At 41.7% G+C, this 12,945-nt stretch overlaps 1 pseudogene; it reads right to left on the minus strand.

The window, feature by feature from the left end:
• The window catches only part of LOC148999280 (amidase 1-like), a 41,633-nt pseudogene extending 33,425 nt beyond the window's left edge, over positions 1-8,208 (minus strand).
• Between the last annotated feature and the right edge of the window lie 4,737 nt (positions 8,209-12,945).

Here is a 12,945-nt window from a genome sequence, read left to right on the forward strand (position 1 = left end):
GTTCCAGCTTCTCCACTGGTTCGGGTCTTTGCATCTCTGTCTCTTCCCGATCATCTCGAACTTCTATAGGTAGGGCAGTTACCTTCCTCGGGCCCTCCTTGTCTTTTAAATAGGCAACGTAACACTGCCGAGAGATCTTCTGGTCAGAGGAGACTTGACCAATTCCCATATCGGTCGGGAATTTTATCTTCGTGTGCTTTGTCGAAACAATAGCACCTATCTTGGATAAAGATGGTCGCCCGAGGATCATATTATAAGTGGCAGTTCCCGAACCACCAAAAAATTGATTCGGACGGTTGTTTCCTTAGGAAAACTTCCAATAGATAAATCCAATCGGACCGATCCTTCCGCCACCGCAGATGACCCCGCAAAACCATATAGATGTGTGGATGAAGGTTTCATCAAGTCCCGATCCACCTTCAATTTTTGATACACTTCGTAAGAAATTAGGTCACTGCAGACTCGTATCAATCAAAACTCTATGCACTTCCCGACGTGCAATCTCTACCTTGATGACTATAGCATCATCATGAGGTAAACAAACATCTCTTTCGTCCTCCTCGCTAAAGGTGATAGAATCTTCACCATTCAGCTTCTTCCGCTTCGCCCTCTCCGGTTCCAACAAATTTGGATTTTGTTTTCGACTCCGGAGTGATTCGGGCTCTGGTCCCCCGAAGATGGTAAGGATTGGTGACCGAGTAGCTTCAATCACCTCCTTGCCCTTCTTAGACTTCGGGGCCTCCTTGATCGTTCCGAACTAACCGAACGATCCCTTTTAGGAGCAGCCGCACGTGGCTCACGTGGCTCCTCCCTTCTTCTCGCTAACAAATCGGACAGATGTCCCCGAGATATTAATCTCTCAATATCCGCTTTCAAATGACGACAATCATTAGTATAATGACCATAGTCCTTGTGGAATCGGCAATACTTTTCTCGATCCCGCTGCTCTCCGGGTTTCAAAAGAATTTTAGGCGGCCACTTTAAAATATTTTTTCTTTTGAGGATATTTAAAATATCAGCCCGAGGAACATTCAATGGAGTGTACTCACTTTTACCGGGGACCTTTGGCACCAAGCCCGAGATTTTCCAACCCGATCACGGACATTTTTCTTTGGCTTCGCTCGTCAGAGCCTTCTGTTCCTTATTGGAGACTTTATTATCTCCTTGGCGCGCATCTAGAATCTCCATGACTTCACCTGCTTCCGGCATCTCTCGTACCAACTCAAGATAAGTCGCAGGCATATCCCGTAGTAATAACTCCAGGAGTTTTCGATTAGTGAGTCCCGTAAATAGAGCAGTTTTGGCTACTTGCTCATCCAAATTTTCTATCTCCATCGTCACTTTGTTGAATCTTTTCAGAAACTCTCTGATTGATTCGTTCTTTCCTTGTTTGACAAGAAACAAGGTTTCTTCCGTTTTCTTGACCTCGTATTCCCACTGGAATCGCTCTATGAATTGGCGCGCCAATTCGTCAAAGTTTACAATCCTTCCAGAGGGGAGGTTCGAAAACCACTTTTGTGTTGCTCCAATGAGAGATGAACCAAAAACCCGCATAAAATTTCATCAGAATTACCTGAAACTGCCATGGTCTGTTGGTAATAGCCGATGTGAGTTGTTGGATCTCCGGAGCCATCGAATGTTGAAAAGGTAGGCAAACGGAAGTTACGGGGAAACTGATATCCCGCAGTTGGCTCGGCAAAGGGAGTCTTCCGAATGACTGAGTAAATATCCTCAGTTATTCTTCCCTTAGCCAACCGCCCTAATTTCTCATTGATGTTGGCCAATTCCCGACCAATCTGGGTCGGGTGATCTTCAGCAATATGATCACGACCTCGATTAACACGATCATCCCGTGCTACTCGATCATCACGAACAGCCCGTCCTTCCCAAGCATTCCGCTCATCGTGAACTGCTCGATCATCACGAACGGTTTTTCGGACAGTGGGTGAGTGAGTTCTTACCCCTGTATCCAACCTTGTATTTGAATCAGTTGTACTCTCTTGCGGTCTGTCGAACCGATCATCTCGCCTAGGTTGATCATCAATCCTCCTAAGTCCTCGGTCTCCTTCATGAAAATTCCGACCGATATTCCGGTCTTCACCAATCTCTCGGTCACGTGGCAATGCACGTCTCCCCGAATCGCGCTGATCAGGTTCTTGTGGTAAAACCACTCGTCTGGTGAGCATGCGGAATGCTTGGCTCACCTCCAAGAGTTGAATCTTTACCTGATCCAATTGATCTTGGAGTGTATCAGGAGGAGGATTACATCCTCCCTGGCCACCATCTACCTCGATAGGATTTTGGCTTTCTCGGGGAATATCTGGATTATTCGCTCCAGGGATCTAAACACCGGAATTGCGTTGTGCAGCGGCTGCTGATCTAGTCACCATGGCTTTTCAAGATATTCCCACAGACGGCGCCAATTGATGCGTCCAAAATCTGCTCAGCCCTTAGAGTTCCTCGTGATGACCTGCAAAACGAAAGCGTCAGATGTGGCCCGACCGCCGGGGTCGGGAGTCCACCTCCGAAGGCTAAGTCGCTTGATGAACTTAATCACAAACGGCTCGCTAGAAGCACGAGCTAAGGAATGAAGAACCGGGAAAGGTGATCTAGATAGCAGATCGCCGATAGTTTAGGTCTATCAGTATGTATCTGAACCTGAGTCTCAGATAGTATTCTTTTTCGATCCCCTCACCTTGTATGGTAGTGAGGTTTATATAGAGTGTACCTTCGAATCTCCTTCGTTGGATGCACTTGAGCCTTCTTCGGGTAGTCGTTGGATCTTAACAGTTAGATCCGTTGAGCAATAGACTTCTACTAGTTTGGACTAGTAGAGGACTCCTGAGATAATCTTTAGGTTATGTGATGATTATCCCTTCGATAATGATTATCCGCACGTCAATTCGAGTCTGCCATCATTAGGGTGATTACCCTAATCCATAAGTAGGATTAGGGCACGCTTGAGCCGAATAGCTTTCTTCTTCAGAAGCCATCTTTGGATCCGGTTCGCTCGGGAGCGAGGCGGTTCTCTCCGTCTCGACCGGGGTCGAGGGTCGGACCAGGTATGAACCCGGTCCGATCATAATCTCTCCGACAACAAATCGAAGAATGCAGAAAAGCTAGACAATATAAAAAAAAGACCCCACCCCTCCCCTCCCCCTGATTAAAATACCCCCCCCCCCCCTTAACAACTCCTAATACATCCGATTCCGGAGGAACAAAAAAAAAAAAAAAAAATTAAAATGAGTTTTATTGAACCGTTGGATCTTCATGAAAATTGGTGTGCAATACCCTCTTACTGTTATAAACATGCCCTCCAAATTTCAAGTCAATCGGAGCAGTGGAAGGGTAGATTCTGATCACATTTCCCTTGCTGCCCGAAGTTAACAAGTCTTGGTCGATCGCTTGGTCGATTGATGATCGACAGACAGTCCAACCAAGAGTTGTTAAAGCCTGTTTCAGCCGAACTGATCCGTTTGAACCCCGATTTGAATGTTTTCTTCTCTGATGTTGCTTGTATGTTATCTAGGGTGTCAACACCGACTTTGGAACCATTCTTGGTGATCCTTGAATTTAATTACAACTTGATTAAGGTAAGGACAGTCGTTAACTTAAGTATGTTAATTACATCAACATGCTTACATTATGGGAAGTTAATGATTATGTTAATACGAGTATTTCATTTACCATACATGACTGTTAAATGTTTCTTATCAGTAATATAATGTCATATATTATTTAGAACATCATGTTCAATTATACTTTATGAATTTAAATATGATCAATCATGTTATGATATACATTGTTTATATGATGAATTATTGATTCGAGCATGATATGATGAGATTGAGCTTGTGATTGATTACGTATGACTTGGGATTGAGAGGTGTCCTTTTGACACTTCTGTCCTTGGGCATCAGAGGGAATAGTATGGGATGTTCTCCGATGGTGCCTATCGACACTTTCCCGGGTCATTGGGTGACATATATAGGGTTGTCTAGGTGTATGGTTAGGATATTTTCCTTGTCGTATCAAACCCGAATCGGAAGGGTATTGAGACCGAACGACCCGTGGTAGAATATGAGCAAGAGTACTCAAGACTGGTATCCACTCCGTGAGAGGGCTTGAACTATATTGCGGATACCCGAAAGGGGCCATTTATTGGTAGGGTTGCATATGGATAGACCTGGGCTCACGGGCGTTCAAGACCGGTAACCAATTTGTGAGAGGATGTGAGAGCTTCCCGTTTACTATATGTGGATGACCAATAGGGTTGATGAGTCCGTAATCCAGGATTGCGCTGACTCTAGTGTGAAGGATACCGGAAAGGATCGCCGGGGGCGAGGAATGGACGTATCTGGATCTGACATGATATGACTGAGTAGATGACTTGCATTGGGCTAGGCTTTACCGTGACATGCGCCTGTACTTATACCAAACGGTGATGTGAGAGAGCGGTGACTGATTCCCAAACCATGGTTTATGAGATGACCTTACCGAACTTCCCCGGGCAGACCCAAGACATCTTATGATTGAGGGGGAGTGATTGACGACCCAAAGGAGTATGGTGCTACGGCTTAAAGCATGTCTACCTTAGAGACCAGCATACTTAATATAGAACCATATTTCATTTTGCCTCATATCATATTGCATTGTATGTGAAGTGTATCGAATGGATTGTGTATTATGAAACGACTTGCCTTGCTGAGTTCTTTTGAACTCATTCCTTTTGTGCAATTTGTTAGATTTTCCTGCAGGTTCTGATGATCTTGATGGCGCGTCCTACGACCGAGCTATGATGCATACTACCCTGCGGGTGATGGCTACTATGAGAGTCAGGATTTCGGTGCCGAGGAGGATTATAGTTCGTTCCAGGGTTAGCCCCACTCTTGTGAGGGAGCGGCCACGTTGGGTTCACTTCATCCATACCTACGAGGAAGTCTTGATTAGGATAGAAGAAACCTATGTGTAGGCCCCATTTCCCTGGATGACTGTAATCATAGGGATCTTCTCTCTTCAGTTTTTATGGATTTATTTATGATACTGTTTGTAACTAAACTTGATTTACTACAGCTTCCGCTATTTGTGAAGGAGTGACTTCTGATCACTCCTTCTCTTTGAGATGTTATCACTTTGAAATTGGTATTTAAATGTTTCCGCACTCTGATTATCTATCTTGTCTTATTCTTTTGATCCATCTATTGTTTCTGTATACATTGATTATTTTGTTCATGATTATGTTGTCGTGTATGTGGGAGGCATGGCCGCTCGATCTGGATCTTCGGGCTGTGGATCACATCCCGGGTATGCCAGATAGGATACCGGCTGGGTGGATGTGACATTTATTTTCTCTGTCTTCCACCTCTATCCGTAGTTCATGGCAGGATGCAGTGTCTCACTCAGACTGGAAGGAAGCTATGGATGAGGAAATACAGGCCTTGAGAAAAAAATAAGACATGGGATCTAGTATCCTTGCCTACAGGGAAGAAGATTGTTGGATGCAAATGGGTGTTTGTAATGAAACACAAAGCAAATGGGACCATTGAGAGATATAAAGCAAGACTCGTAGCCAAGGGCTTTACTCAAATCTATGGCAGTGACTACCAAGAGACATTTGCTCCTGTTGCTAAGATGACTATTGTTCGGGCTGTTCTCTCATGTGCTGTAAACCAAGGGTGGAGTCTTCAACAATTAGATGTGAAGAATGCTTTCCTGCATGGAGAGCTGTAGGAAGAAGTATATATGGATGTGCCCCCTAGTTATACTAGTTCAGAGACCCATGGGAAGGTGTGCAGGTTAAAGAGAGCTTTATATGGTCTAAAGCAGTCTCCTAAGGTATGGTGTGGAAGATTTCACAAGGCAATAATCTCCTATGGCTACAGACAAAGTAATGCATACCGTACCTTGTTTATCAAGCGGGATAAGTCTCATACTATAGTAGTCCTTGTATATGTGGATGATATTGTCATCACATGAAACATTAAAGAGGAAATTACAGCCTTGAAGACTTTCTTGGGGACAAAGTTTGAGATAAAAGATATGGGCAGACTCAAGTACTTTCTTAGGTTAAAATTGGCTTGCTTTGCTAATGGTGTCTCACTCTCTCAAAGAAAGTACACCTTGGACCTATGAGAAGATATTGGAATGCTAGGGTGTAGACCTGTCAAGACCCCAGTGGAGCCTAATCAACACTTGAAAGCTAAAGAAGGAGAACCTATTGACAAAACCAGCTACCAAAAATTAGTTGGGAAGTTGATTTATTTGTCACATACTAAGCCAGATATCACCTTTGCAGTCAACCTTGTTAGTCAGTACATGCATGATCCTTATTCTTCACATCTTAATGCAATGATTCATATCTTGAGGGAAAGGTATTTTAATCTCTTCTTAAACACATCTTAGAGTTGAAGCATACATGATGTAGATTGGGCTGGATGTTCGGATGACAGGAGGTCTGCCTCTGGCTATTGTGCTTATGTGGGAGGTAACTTGGTCTCTTCGAAGAGCAAAAAATAGGTTGTAGTGGCTTGGTCAAGTGTTGAAGAAAACCCTTCAACCATAACACTTCACAAATACCTTGAGCTAAGGCTCTAAACTCTACTTCAGGAACTTGGAGCAGATCTGGAAGGACCTATAAGGTTGTATTCTGACAGCAAATCAGCCATCAACATCCCCCATAATCCAGTTCAGCATGATAGGACCAGACATGTGGAAATTGATAGGCATTTTATTAAAGAAAAAGTTGAGTCTGGTATGGTTCAGATTTCTTTGGTTACCTCTCACAACCAGTGTGCTGATATATTCACAAAAAGTTTGAGTGTCAAGTTATTTAGTAGTATTGTTAGCAAGTTAGGCATGATAGATATCCATGCACCAACTTGAGGGGGATTGTTGCAAATCATAAGTTTGTGTCCAGTTGGGAGTTTGGTCAATTAGAGTCTTTCTTGTTTATGTTTTTTAGTCCCACATCGGGTATCATTGTACTTGCTCATTCATAACTATTATTATAAATAAAGCCTTGCTATGTCACACAAGACATAAGTTAAGATTCCACAAATTATTCAACACTAAAAGATTGGATATCCATACTAGCAACTTACCAATTGTATCAAAGCTCTGTGCCATAGGGATAACTCCAATAGTAGGAACAATTGCATGTGAAGGCCGAAATCCATAAATTCCACAGAATGCTGCAGGGACCCTTATGCTTCCTCCAGTATCACTGCCTGATTGAAAATGCCAGAAGACAACAGAAGCATTTGCATGAGTCCGTATGCTACATCTACTGATGATAATTGCTGAAGAAAGAGTCCGTATGCTAAATCTACTGATGATAATTGTATAAGAAAAAAGTTAAAATAGAACACATGATATCTAAGAGGGAGTGAACTGTTGCACCTAAGGAAAAATCCACAAGCTTTGCTGCCACTGCTACAGCAGATCCACTTGAAGACCCTCCAGGTATCCGATCCGGCACACATGGATTAATTGGTGTCCCGTAGTGTCTGTTTTCTCCCTCTATACTGTCATCATACACTAAAAGAATATCATAAAAAATGCCAGAATATGATAGAAAAGCATATTGGGAATAAAAAAAACCATTATAGATTTTCACATCAGATCATTTAGCTCCCTATTGTGGGGGTAGCATCCCTAACATGACATCTTAATCATATGATACATGAAAATCACAATAAAACAATGGAAGCAAGTTTTATATGTGAAGAACAAAGTGACCAAGTAAGCTTGTAATAACACAAAATCGTTAACAAATTCTCCTGACCCTGAGAGTCTAAAACAAACCTGTAGGCCATTTCATCCATAATAGTTTTGCCAACAGAAATGGCGCCAGCATTTAGTACAGCTAAAACAGCAGGAGCCGTTGATACGGCAGGCAAGTGTGTCCTAGCCCAATCCGGGTTACCAAATCCAGTAACATATCCTTCAACACCAAATCTGTTCCCATAAAGTCAAGAAATTTCAGCAGCAGTTGCCAAATTGCAAATTAACAGAAAACCCACTTAAAATGGAGAACAAAAAAAAAATTTGTAGTCAAAAGCAGTAAGAGCAGGAGAGAAGAGTGGCGTGCATGTCTTTGATGGCGAAAGTGAGGCCGTTCAGAGAGAGTTGTTGAGGCGAAGTGATTGGTGGACGATGAAGTACAAATTTTTCCATGAAAGCTCCGTAATCCGACTCTACCGCCGGCATATCTAGTACAAAAATTCATTTCTCTTTCCATCTATCTAGAGGAGTTGGTCCCGAGAATCTCTATTTCTGCCAAGTTGAATTGAGCTGACAGAGTGATATTTTCACTATTCCTCATCTGGCTTTCAGAATCGACACAACAGTGGGTTGGAATAATGGAATATCTTCGAAGTCAAAACCGTCCATTAGATCAACATGGACAACAAACTTTTTTATTTTTTATTTGTTATGCTAAATAAACTTTATATTAGTGAAGACAACAATTACATAGTGTAGCACTATCTATTGTACTCTAGAACAAGATTTAAAGTATCCCACGATACCATACGATACTAGTCGATACGTATCCATATTTGACCCAATCGATACGATACATCTCAATACGTCTCTCCATTGAATTACACTAAAATGCATTAGCCAGAGCGATACAATACACGATACAGGACAATATGTCTCTTAAAATCATCTGACCTATACTCGATAACCGATATTTTAAACATTGGTTTAGAGCAGAATCATATGCTATATAATTAAACATGGACAACAAACTTGTCTATGCAAATTTACAAACTTAAAATCTTAAAATATATAAAAAAATTACGTTTACCAACATATCCTCTCTTTTGATTTAAACCATTAGATGTAAATCAGATGAAGTGACGAGCATGTAATGGTAGCCCGGCTGCAAGCCGGTTGACATAAATAAAAATCCGTAGTCTCACCCTAATTTCGAAGAATTTTATCCTATCCATTTTTTACAAGAAAATATATCATCAATTTCTTTATAAATAAATGACATATGTTTATAGATTACAACAAATGATCAAAGTTAGATTTAAAAGATAAAAAAATATATTTTAATTTAATCTCGACCTTTTACAGTTGCCTATAAACACATGTAAAGAAATGCAAGGATGAAAATTTAATTAATAATATTATTATTATTATTATTTATCTTGTTAAAGTGGGTGATGACCTGTGAAAGTCCGGCTATCTTGACCGTTATCAGTTACTATGTGTTGCAATGTTTAAAAATTTTAAAAATTGGTGTTCTGTTTCAAATATTTGAAAGAAAGGGGGGGGAAATAAGAAAAAGGGGGGAGGGAAAAGGGAGGAAGGGAGGTAGTCCTCCTCATTAATGGAGGGCTCACAAAGTTTGACAAACACATTTGTAGAGAGAAAGTTTTCTTCTCTCTCAGCCACTTATGTTGACTTTGAAGAGAGAAGCTTCTCTTCTCTTATCTCCACCGAATTCACCTATTTATGACAAAGGAGACAACCATTAATATGGACGGTAAGTCCTTTGACAAATTGTCAAGGGAGATAAGGCAACGTTCATCCTTTCTTCTCCTCTTCAGCTATAAATAGGGGTGGGGAGGTTTGCTTGAGATGCAGAGAAGTGTAGAGAGAAGCAAGAGAGTGAAGCCAAGTGAGAGAGGCTAAGCCAAGTGAGAGGCAAGTCAAGTGTGGGAACACTCCTCTAGAGTTGAGAGTGTGAGTTGAGAGAGGGTGTACAGGGGTATCCGGTTTTGGATACAGGGTTGGGTTGGGTTGTAAATCCAAGCACTGTACAAGAGTTGTATTTCAACTTTCTCATAGTGAAGGTCTCATTACGCCCGTGGATGTAGGCAAAGCCGAACCACGTATATTGTTGTGTTGTGCTTCCTTTGTGATTATTTCCTTCGTTATATTTCACGTGGGTCCCATACAAGTACTATTCACGTGGGCCCCACACCGACACTATTCACAACACTATTCACACGGGCACTATTCACGAATACATTTTTGTATTGTTTTTCTCTGTCGATCTTTTACACAGGAGGGAAAATAGTGAACCGTCTATCGGTCTTTTTCCCAACAAGTGGTATCAAGAGCCGGTTCGCGTGACTGTTCGTAAAAGATGTCAATGGAGGCAAGCGCCGTAGGACGGATGATCAGCTTGAACGGGAGCAACTGGATGATATGGAAATCCAAGATGGAAGATTTGCTATATTGCAAAGACTTGTATGCTCCCATAGAAGGTGCATCGTCAAAACCAGAGCAGATGTCTGAAGCGGAATGGAAAGTCCTAGATCGAAAAGCCGTTGGCTTCATACGCCAATGGTTAGATGATTCTGTTTATCATCACGTTTCCACTGAAAGTTCGGCGCATTCACTATGGCAAAAGCTAGAAGGTTTGTATGAGAGAAAATCTGCTTGCAACAAGGCATTCCTTATCAGGAGACTTGTAAATCTCAAATACAAGGAAGGGAGTTCTGTGGCAGCACACTTAAATGAGGTACAAAGTATTGTTAACCAACTCAGTTCTATGAAAATGACACTTGATGATGAGTTGCAGGCTTTGTTATTGTTAAGTTCGTTGCCAGAAAGCTGGGAAACCTTAGTTGTCTCCCTCAGTAACTCAGCTCCTGAAGGAAAGCTCACAATGGATATAGTAGCTGGAAGCCTACTGAATGAAGAGACAAGGAGAAAATCCTCAATCTCATCTCACAGTGAAGCCCTTGTCACTGAGAAGCGGGGGAGAAGTAAAACTAGACCGCCTCATTTTCGTGAGAAATCATATGGAAGATCCAAGTCAAGAAGCAGGATCACATGCTACTACTGTAAAAAGGTAGGGCATATGAAAAAAGATTGTAGAAAGCTTAAGGCACGAATGGAGAACCAAAGTGAGGACAAAGAAGACAAAGAAACCACTGCCATCAGCTCAGATGGAGATATTATCATCGTCTCAACTAGTGATGAGTTTTGCCTCACTTCTACATGCCATGACTCAGATTGGGTCATTGATTCAGGTGCATCCTTCCATGTTACCCCTTACAAAGAATTCTTTATCGCTTTTGAATCAGGTGATTTTGGTACAGTAAAGATGGGTAACAATGGCATTTCAAAAATCATGGGTAAAGGTAATGTGTGCATCAAGACAAATGTCGGATGCCAAATGGTTCTCAAGGAAGTAAGGTATGTGCCAGACCTCCGTTTTAATCTAATCTCTGCAGGAAAGCTAGATGAAGAGGGATACCATAACCATTTTGGTAATGGTCAATGGAAACTTACCAAAGGATCTCTAGTGATGGCAAGAGGTAGCAAATGTTGCACTTTGTACAAAACACAAGTGCAAATATGCAAAGCAGGGGTAATTGCAGCAGAAGAAGAGTCCACTGCAGATTTGTGGCATCAAAGACTTGGCCACCTGAGTGAGAAAGGTATGCAAATTCTCACAAAAGGGAATCTTCTGCCAAACATTAAAGGTACGCATCTGAAACAATGTGTTCATTGTTTAAAGGGAAAACAACATCGTGTTACCTTTAATAGAACTTCTTCCCATAGAAAAAGAAAAATTTTGGAATTAGTGCATTCGGATGTATGTGGTCCTATGAAAGTAAAAACTCTTGGGGGAGCTTTGTATTTTGTAACTTTCATAGATGATGCATCTAGAAAAGTGTGGGCATATGCATTAAAAACTAAGGATCAAGTTTTTGATGTATTTAAAATTTTTCATGCCTCTGTTGAAAGAGAAACAGGTAAAACTCTTAAATGTGTCCGTACTGACAATGGAGGTGAGTACAGTGGAGCATTTGAAGAGTACTGTAAGGAGCATGGAATCCGTCATGAACAGACTGTTCCAAAGACCCCACAACATAATGGTGTAGCTGAAAGGATGAACCGCACCATTATTGAAAGAATAAGATGCATGCTTTCACATGCAAAGTTGGCAAGGTGCTATTGGGGAGAAGCAATGCGCACAGCCGTTCATCTAATCAACTTATCTCCATCAGCCCCCTTGAATGGAGATGTTCCTCAGCGAGTTTGGAGTGGAAAGGAGATATCCTATAACTACTTGAAGGTGTTCGGTTGCAGGGCGTTCGTGCACATCCCAAAAGACGAACGAACCAAACTTGATGAGAAAGCAAAACAATGTATTTTCTTGGGTTATGCTACTGACAAGTTTGGTTACAGGTTATGGGATCCAATTGATAAGAAGGTGATTAGAAGTAGAGATGTGGTCTTTCTAGAAGACCAAACGATCCAAGACTTTGATAAGATCGAGAAGCCTCAACCAGATAATGACGATCTTATTGACCTTGGTCCAAACACTTCACCGTCGGTGCAAGGTGAAGGGGGAGATGTTCAAGAAGGTGATGGTCTCACCAATGGTGAACAAAGTGAGCAACCAGCTCACGAACCACCAGTTGAGCCTGAGTTAAGAAGATCCACCAGGCCACGACGTCAATCTACCAGGTATTCACCTAATCAGTTTGTTATGCTAACAAATGCAGGTGAACCAGAATGCTTTGAAGAAGCAAATGAAAGCAAGCATAAAGATGAGTGGTTGAAAGCTATGCAAGAAGAGATGGATTCTCTGCATAAGAACCACACATATGACCTGGTAAAGTTACCTGAAGGTAAGAAAGCACTCGAGAACAAATGGGTGTTTAAGCTAAAAGCCCAAGAGAAAAGCTCACAACCAAGGTACAAGGCAAGGTTGGTTGTGAAGGGATTTAGGCAAAAGAAAGGTATTGACTTCGATGAAATTTTTTCACCTGTAGTAAAAATGTCTTCTATACGGGTGGTGTTAAGTTTAGCTGCTAGTATGGATTTGGAAATCCATCAACTAGATGTAAAGACGGCCTTTCTCCATGGAGATTTGGAGGAAGAAATTTACATGGAGCAGCCAGAAGGGTTTGAAGTCAAAGGTAAAGAACACATGGTCTGCAGGTTAAGAAAGAGCTTGTATGGCTT

Source organism: Hakea prostrata, unplaced genomic scaffold, assembly GCF_041222555.1.
Source record: "Hakea prostrata isolate BN-2017 unplaced genomic scaffold, UWA_Hpros_2 contig_18, whole genome shotgun sequence".
NCBI lineage: Eukaryota > Viridiplantae > Streptophyta > Magnoliopsida > Proteales > Proteaceae > Hakea > Hakea prostrata.